At 29.1% G+C, this 9,695-nt stretch overlaps 1 protein-coding gene across 1 annotated transcript in view; it reads left to right on the top strand.

Annotated features, from left to right (window-relative positions):
• The first annotated feature begins 749 nt into the window (after nt 1-749).
• Nucleotides 750-9,695, top strand: part of LOC115891040 (neuropeptides capa receptor-like) — a 173,367-nt gene continuing 164,421 nt past the window's right edge. The window contains exon 1 of the mRNA XM_030911434.1: nt 750-807. The gene's annotated coding sequence lies outside the window, so the exon portion shown is untranslated. The remainder of the gene's footprint in view (nt 808-9,695) is intronic.

The following is a 9,695-nucleotide window of genomic DNA, read 5'->3' as shown; positions in this document are numbered from 1 at the left end:
AATTTTTAACAAAGCCACCAAATGATTTTTCTCTCGTATTTTACCATTGAAAGCGCCATATGAAATAATACTGCGTGTATCCGGAAAAATATTAAAAATTTTGAAATACTTTAAATACAAAAAATGTTCATTTTTTAATTCTCCATCTAATAAAAAAATAATATACAGGGTGTTCCATTTAAAAAAACAAAGAAAAATTATTTTACATATTACAAAGTTTGGCTTAGAATATGGAACATCCTGTATGATTTACGATTTTCATATTTATAGCAAAGTAAGTACAGACCATCTAAAGTAAATACCTAAAATAGTTTTGATTTCAGAACAGTTCCTGCATTTTTAATAATGTTTTTAAGAAGGGCTGAAAAATATATATTTTTGATTTATTTTTGAATATCTCTGAAACTATCGAAATATATTTATTCATATCTTAGGGTTGTGTAAAGTGATCTGAAAGGAAGCCAAAAATGCAATAATATACAGGGTCTTCAATTTAAAAAAAATCAACTAGGTCCACTCACACTTTTTTGAGCCACCATATAGAAGTTAAAACATTTTCCTGAAATACATCCTGGTACATACTTTAGGTCTGCACTTAAACAAAATTCTCAAGTTTTTTATTCTAGGAACTACAGATGCCCGACGCACTATTGCCGGACCCTGTATAATCAAATGTTAATATTAATTTAGTAGCAATATGGCAGAACTAAAGTTTTTCTTTAAAAGGAATGAAAACGATGCCAGGCCGTGATGGAAATGATGCCGTTAAAAGTGTGGAACTTACTAGAGCTCGTACCAATATAAAAGGTAAAAATATATATTGTTGAACATTACAGTAAATTCTACAATAATTTTAAAATGTGTATCTTAACCTCCCTATAACTTTTGTATTTAACATTTAAGCAACAAGTGAGATAATGGACTTTACTCTATAGTTGACTCACCCTGTACAGAACAGAAATTTGTACAGGATGGAAAATTTAATGTGTTACGCAACTACAATATTTTTTCGCTAAAGGAGTGATTGACTTTCGAGTCTTTCGAGTTATTTAAGAACCCCACTTTTTAAATTCAACATAACGCGGTCTTATCATCTATAGTGGAGTTAGGAACCTAAAAGATACTGTTTTTTGCAATTATACGATTTAGAAAACCTGCAAATCCTTTATACTCCGTATAGAAAAATTTGTCTGTTTCAGGTTAACTCCAGTTTTAAGATGGAGAAAAGTATGTCATATATTTAACTAAACGTTGCTTTTCCTTTTTTTAGAATCTCTGTGACCTTTGAAGGAATCTAGTACAGGGAGATCAACTCCAGAACATTACAAAAACCATTGGTCACCAGGGTTCGGAAGTAGTTAATTAAGACGTAATTTATCTGATTAACTACGTATAGTTTTTCTTCGAAAACTACGTCTTTTCCAGTTCATTAACTACTTGAAAACTACGTTAATAAACTACCTATTAATATTATGCATAATTTAGCTTTGTATGAAGAATCTACATAATATGATGTGAATGGTTATAATATAAAGCCATATTTCTTCGATTTTCTTAAATACATTATGTTTTCTAAAGCTTCAACTTATTATAACCTCACCTCAAACCTTTGATATTTGAAAGTTACATACATATGTTACATAAACTACACCCTCTACATAAACTACATTAACTACATGTAATGTAGTTTATGTAGTTTTTAAAAGTAACATGTAGTTTTCCGAACCCTGTTGGTCACTAGACAAAATTCACCGGGATACCCTTGTATCTATTATTTTTTATTTTGGAAGATATTCAATACAATTGTATTTACCTACTTATCACCAAAAGATTAATTCCGAAATAAAGTTATTTTAATAATAAATTTGATATTTATTTCATTTAAATTGTTAGTACTGATCCTATTCGATTAAAATCGACTCAAGCTTTAAACAAAGTGACATATTAATAAATAATTAAGAATTGCACTTCAAAATATAAAGGAAAGACTTGAAATAAAAAGAATGTATTTGAAAAACAAAAGGAAAACACTAATAAACAAATCTACAAGGTGACGCACCTCATTCGCCTCGGTTGATTATACGAAAACGGAAAGATGTAGAAACAAAGTATTTGATGGGTATATGGTGGGAGGCAATGCGCACAATTAAAATTATTTTCATATGTACAGGGTGTGTCAGAACTAAGATCCATACCAAAGTTATATTTTTTCTTATGGAACACCCGGTATTTTATTTAATTTTTGGATTCTTGGGCCCAAAAAAAGGTATTTATTGTAAGGGTTAAATATGTTTAATATCTTTGGTTTTTGAGATATTTAAGGATATTTAAATTTGCAAGCTACAATAAAATAGATTATTAACACCCTGTACATTACTTATCAGAATTGATTCTTGTGCTGAGTTTAAAGGTAGAGAAATAAACTTTACTGAAATATGTTATTGTTTCCTTAAATTTATACAGGGGTATCAAAAATTGCTGACCTATTTTATAGATTTATTTTACATAAAAACTTCGTTATTTCAAATACAACACCCTGCATTTTTTTAAATCAATCGAAGCAGATTCAAATGCTCCTTCAAACTATATTAGGGTTTCCTATACCTATCTAGCTCAGATTTTGAATAAAGAGCAATTTTTCAATAAAATTGCAACTAAGAGGGCTAGTGTCGTCATGACAAGTTTCTAGTGACAGTTAGTATGTTCAAAATCGAAATTACTTAAATTTATACCAGTTTATTTATATTTAATTTACCTACAATAGCTTAATAAATAATATTTATTAAATATGTATTTATTATTCTATTAAGAAAAACGAAGAAGTAGTTCTTTGATTTATTTTTCGATGCCTTGTAGATATATGGATTTTCTATAAAAGAGCCAATTACGGCAAATTCATTTTCTTCACTTCCAATGATAGGCTGCCTAATAGGTTTTTTATAAACCACACTACCAGCTCTGCGAAATAGAACAAGTAGTTTTTCAAAGGAACGCTTATCAGGAAGATTCCTATTTGGATATTTTTGAGCATAAGCCCTCGAGGCCAAGAAGCAATTTTCCTCACAAAATAAAATCACTAGTAACATATCCATTCGTTCCGGCAGCAGATACCTACTGCTTTATTTTTCTTTATAAAATAATGAATACTTACTTATTAAATTATTATAGGCAAATCTTAGTAAACTGTTATAAATTATAAATAATAATGTCTATAAGTTAATGTTGACTTTGAAAATAGGTACTAACTGTCACTAGAAAATTGTCATGGCAACACCAGCCATCTTGATTGCAATTCTATTTAAAAATCGCTTTTTATTCAAAATCTGAGCTAGATAGGTATAGGAAACCCTAATATAGTTTTAAAGAGCATTTGAATCTGCTTCGATTTATTTAAAAAAATACAGAATGTTGCATTTAAAATAACGAAGTTTTTATATAAAATACATTTTTACAATAGATCAGCAATTTTTGATACCCCTGTCTAAATTTAAGGAAGGAATACCATTTTTCAGTAAAGTTTATTTCTCTACCTTTAAACTCAGCACAAGAATTAATTCTGAAAAGTAATGTACAGGCAGTTAATAATATATTCTATTGTAGCTTGCAAATTTAAATATCTTTAAATATCTCAAAAACCAAAGATTTTAAACATATTTAACCCTTATAATAAATGCCTTTTTTTGGGCCCAAGAATCCAAAAATGAAATAAAATACCGGGTGTTCCATAAGAAAAAAATATAACTTTGGTATGGATCTTAGTTCTGACACACCCTGTACATATCAAAATAATTTTAAATTGTGCATATTGCCTCCCAACATATACTCATAAAAATGTTGTTTCTACATCTTTCCGTTTTCGTATAATCAACCGAGGCGAATGAGGTGCGCCACCCTGTATACTTCTTTAAATCAAATATAGGCAGCATTTTTATTTTAAATCTGATATACCACTAATAATGACAATGATCATGAATGTATTATATGTTTGAGTATATGCATAAAATCAACAGATGTCTTATTAAGTCAATTATGACCATTAATGAGGCCAAAATATGTTTGATTTTATTTGATTCGTTAGTATTTTTTTTTGATTTTACGTTAAGTAGGGAACGTTATAATGACAATCGAACAGTATTTGATAGAACTGAGCTTACATCTCCACGTACGAATAAAAATTATTTTCAGTTCAATTTCCTCATTGAAAGGGAACGACGACCGCGTTGGAAAATCCATTATCTTGCTTTTTGTCCAATCTATGAGCATGTTTGAACTAGAGGCAAAAGCATATATCAATTATTTAGCGAAAGGCACAATTCATGTATGCGAATGATATATTGCTGGTTTTGATTGACAAATTACGACGTACACAAAATTAAGCTTTTTCTCCCGAAAATGTTCCGTTTTGAATAAGAAAAATCATATACCACTCAGGCAAAAAATATTCGGAAGAAAACCTAATTGGAAAACACGGAGATATCCACCAATATACAAAAAAAATTAGGTTGCCATATATCTTTAAAAAGAACCGAAGATCGTGTATGATTGTTATGTAATAATTATAGTGGTTTTTCAAGATTCAATTGTCACAACAGTTGTTTATTTATAACATCGTTAATTTCGAAAATATTGAGATGACCTTCCTAATAAAAAAAAAATATTTCTTTAAATCCAAAACAAAAAGTTTTGAGACACTCTGTATACATAAATACTGATTTTTAAAATATTTATGCGCAAGCTAGAGAGGGGGAGATCAGAATGAATAGAGATGATAGGTGTTAGGTAATAGGCTTTTAGACTACCGTTCGAGACTTCGTAAGTTTTGGCCATTGCTACAAAGAATGTTACTCAATGTAAAGCCAAATAATATTTCCTAATTATTTAACTAATGTTAACTAAAGCATATATTTTATTTTTCTGTTCTAATATTCCGTGCCTTTCCTTATTTATTTGATCTGAGAATTATATTTTTATATTTTATAACATGTGTATTATGTATTTAATGGATTTGATTTATAGCTGTGAATAATATACAGCTATATATATATATATATATATATATATATATATATATATATATATATATATATATATATATATATATATATATATATATATATATATATATATATATATATATATATATATATATATATATATATATATATATATATATATATATATATATATATATATATATATATATATATATATATATATATATATATATATATATATTTTCTTGTTAGGTCTGATGAAGCTCGTATATGAGCGAAACACGTGTAACAGTTTAACATTGTATAAACGTTGAGACCGAGACTTTGAGTCTTTTTTCTACTTTTTTAATTTGAACCAGGTCTCTCCAGGTCACCAGGAGAAAAATGGATGCCTTCTTTAAATAATATACCGGGTGTCCCGGAAATAAGTGCAAGTATTTTAAGCAAGTGGTAGATCTGGTCAAAAGAAACATTTTTTCTCTTTACCAAATTTCAATTAAGTCCAAAATAACCGAGTTAAATTACATTTGAAAATTTAAACAAAAAAGGTTTATCTACTACCTAAAGAATTTAATCTACTACCTATGTTGCCATATTATCAAGAAATTATGTTTTTTAACTTAAAACTAAAAGAAATTTCAAATTTTTTTTTCGAAAGATTCCAAATTTGCAATATTTTTTTTTCACTAAAAACCCTCATAGATGTGTTTTTAAGGCCGAAATATACTACCAGTTAAAATACTTGCACTCATTTCTGGGACACCCTGTATATCGGTATAGAATGTTCAACCATCATCCAACGTCATGTCATGTATTGTCAAACTCTCTCAATCGCTTGCCAACCAGATGAAAGAGGTTGATGACGCCATTACGGCATTTCTTAAATTATTCCATATTCTTTTAAGTAATTTTCATTATCAGTTGATTTGGGGTTATAATTTTATGGACGGACATCGGTCAACGTCAAAATTAAAAATCGATTCTCGCTGTCAAACAAAATTATTTTTTTTATTGCTCATGTATCTATAGATGTTAGTAATGTATGGCAATCGCTTCATTGATTTTAAAGAACGCAACATAAGTAAACATAACATACGTAAAAATTAAAAATAATCATACAGAAAGTTTGGGGCTTCCTGGTTTTACCTTATTACGTAATTGTCATCAGGTAGTAATTGTTAATTTTGAAGTTTAACTTGATATAATGTCATTTTAACAGAACGTCAACGGTTTTTGTAGACGTAACTGTTTTAAAAAGCTAAAGTGTTCTCGAATAGTTGAATTTAAATAGTGTTTTTCTTTATTCTTTGTATTTTTTTTGCTTCCAACGACGGAAAGAGATAAACTTTCCGAAACGTATATTTGTATAATTGTAAACCTAACTTCTGACAAGTAGTTTCCGTTTGGATTGACGCCAGAAGTGGTTACAAAAAATAACTATTTTATTTTGTAGATTTTCTTGCAGTGGCGAAATACCCATATAGGAGTTTTTGGAGAGATGAATCCGCCACATACGTATAGACATTTTTTATAGGAACGTACTTAAAATTTTGTAAAAAATATCAATTGATCTCAGACACACGCTAAAACTCATATTTGATATATAATGATGACGTAATGTTGAACGATGGGTGAACAGTCTTTATGTATCTATCTATATTCCATAGATTTTATCCGATCCTGTGGAAACTGAAACCAATAGATACTGTACTTTAACGGTCTTTTAATGGAAATTAGTATTATGTTGAGCAAATTAACTGTGAGTTGGTATACGCTATGCGAAGTAATTTTAATTGCGAGGAGCGCGTGTCTATAGCAGTTTGATAAGTTGTAGTTCAAATGGATCGTGTGATCCGATATTTTCCAGCTTCTATCAGCGACACATCGAATTTATGTGATTTGCTAAACTACCGCGAATAAATTTTTCAACGCATGAAAAGATGCTTATACAGAGTGAGTCTTAAATAAGTGCAAATATTTTCAGGGCTAGTAGATCTCGATAAAAGAAACATATTTTCTCTTTACCATTTTTCAAATAGGTCCAAAATAACGGAGTTATTTAAGTTTGAAAATTTGAAAAAAATTGTTTTTTTTTCTACAAACGTCACTAAAAGTGTAATTTTTAACGCATGCTGTCAGTGCCTAAAATGTAACATTATGTCACTGATTGTAAAAGTCTTTTACTTTTAGCACTAGTGCTAAATGTAAGTCACGTGATTTACTTTTAACACTGAAGTGATAATATTACCATAGCAACCATAAACTTCATAATTAATTTGATTTCAGAATGACATATTATGAATTATTCATTAACGTAAAAAGTAATAATGCCTTGATATATACGAGCATAAACTTGTTTGTAGAAAAAATAGTGTATGATATGTGTGCTAAAAGTGATTTTATTAAATAAAATACCACTTTTAGCACTTATATCATAAATAACTATTTTTTGGAAAAATTTTGCGAGCCACCCGATTTTTTCTCTATTTGCATCCCTGTTAGTGCCGTAACCATAGAGTAAAGCTGTAACTATGGTAATATCAGAGATTAAGAAATTATACCGTGGGAAAATTTGCGGGGGAGAGGCAGTTCTACAAAGTTTTCGAAAAATGTACAGGGAAATTTAAAAGAAAACGCACGATTTTCAATATCCTTTTTTTGCGAAAAAAAACTCACAGACGTGTCCCTGGGCTCACCCCTATAACTTTTTTATTTTTTCAGTTAAAAAAACGAGATTTGGTATGTTAGTATATGACATAAATTAGGATTAATTGATGTATTCAATTGTTTTCGGTCATTTCCCGTTTCACCGGAAATGATGACAACTTTTGATTTTTAAATGACACTCTCGGTATTTTTTTACTTTATTCCATAGAAAATAACACTCTGAATAGAATGACATATCATATCTCAACTTTTCACATTTTCGCATATGGTTTATTTGAAATTATAACTTGCGGTTCGTAACGAAAATTTGACTCGAAGTACCAAGTGTGGGGTATCAAATTATTCGTAAAAAAGTGCTTTTTCCAAATAAGCTAATGAGCCACCCTCGTTCCATTTGCAAAAAAATTGAGATATGATTAAAAATACGATTTGAGAATTTTCTAACTGGCCAGGACAAGACATTAAAAACATTAGACGATCAAATCTATTTTTCCAAGGCTCCTTGATTAGGAATTAGTGTTTTTAACATAGCCATGGCACGCTAGATTGAATTTTAAAATACGATTTTTTATTAAGCAACAATGTCAAAAGTGGACATATGATATGTCATTCTATTCAGAATGTCATATTCTATCAAATAAAGTAAAAAAATACCGAAGGTGCCATTTAAAAATCAAAAGTTGTAGTTATTCCCGGTGAAACAGGAAGTGACGAAAAACAATTGAATACGTCAATCAATCCTAATTTATGTCATATACTAACATACCAAATCTCGTTTTTTTATCTGAAAAAATAAAAAAGTTATAGGGGGTGAGCCACTTTTGAGACGCATCCGGTATACCACCAATAAGTGCAAATATTTTCAGGGCTGGTAGATTTCGATAAAAAAGCATTTTTTCTCTTTACCGTTTTTCATATAAGTCCAAAATAACCTATATATTTTAGTTTGAAATTTTCAGAAAATATTATGTTTCGCTTACATTTTGAGAACCGCTGGATTTTTCTGTATTTCTTTCTTGTAAATTTAATCTACTTCCTATGTTGCCATATTATGAAGATATGTTTTTAGTTAAAAATTAAAAAAATTCTTATTTTTTTTTAAAAATTTTTTTTAGCGAAAAAAAAACTCAAAGACGTGTTTCTAGGGTCGAAATATACCACCCCTAAAAATATTTGCACTTATTTAAGACTCGCCCTGTATATAGAAGGTCCAGTAGAACAGTAAAAAATACCTCTTAAAATCTCTTAACCAGATTAAAATAAGCTTAAGCGTTTTTATTTTTAAAAATGTGTGAAAAGAATTAAAAAATAAATACTTTATTTTTTTCATAATTTCAATACCCTAAAAATTATAATTACATACCTTAAGCCGATTTTTCCCCGTTTTTTTTACCCACAGAATTAATCCACCTTGTATGGCAAAGGAATTAAAATCAAACATTTCAAAAATAAACGGACTGCCTCGCTCGAGCATTATCTATTTAAAGCCTATAAAAAAAGAAACAAAAAAAGTAGCGAATAATGTAATAGGATCATTCTCATCGAACTGAGAAATACGATAGAAAATGGTCGGAAATTTTTCATAATCTCCTCTCGGCTCGTTCCAGGCATCAGATTAAGTTAATTTAGATTTTTCTTCTCCTAGCGTTAAGAGAGAAACCACTTATAAATTCATTTTACTTGCGTAAAAAATGAGATTAAAGAGTCTCGGTTAATATCAATTTTATTCAAAAATACATGTTCTGTTCTTACTGCTTGTTATTATACAGGGTTGTCCGAATTGTATTCGGGAAATTTTTTATCTGGTTTGAAGAGATATTTGGAAAAACTAAAGTGTTCTTGAATAGTTGAATTTAGATACTAGCGTATACCCGCGACTTCGTTCGCTCGAATTAATCATTTGTAATGGTGATAATAAAGCAAAGCAAGAATTTCCATTAACATACAAACTGGATAAAATTTTCTCACATTTATGCAGCATGAGAAAAACAATATGGCGATATTATTATATAATTTGGTAATATTTGAGGGGTA

Source organism: Sitophilus oryzae, unplaced genomic scaffold (assembly GCF_002938485.1).
Source record: "Sitophilus oryzae breed Bouriz unplaced genomic scaffold, Soryzae_2.0 scaffold_942_pilon_pilon, whole genome shotgun sequence".
In the NCBI taxonomy this organism is placed as follows: Eukaryota; Metazoa; Arthropoda; class Insecta; order Coleoptera; family Curculionidae; genus Sitophilus; species Sitophilus oryzae.
The sequence above is the reverse complement of the archived record's forward strand: the minus strand, read 5'-3'. Positions and strand labels throughout refer to the sequence as shown.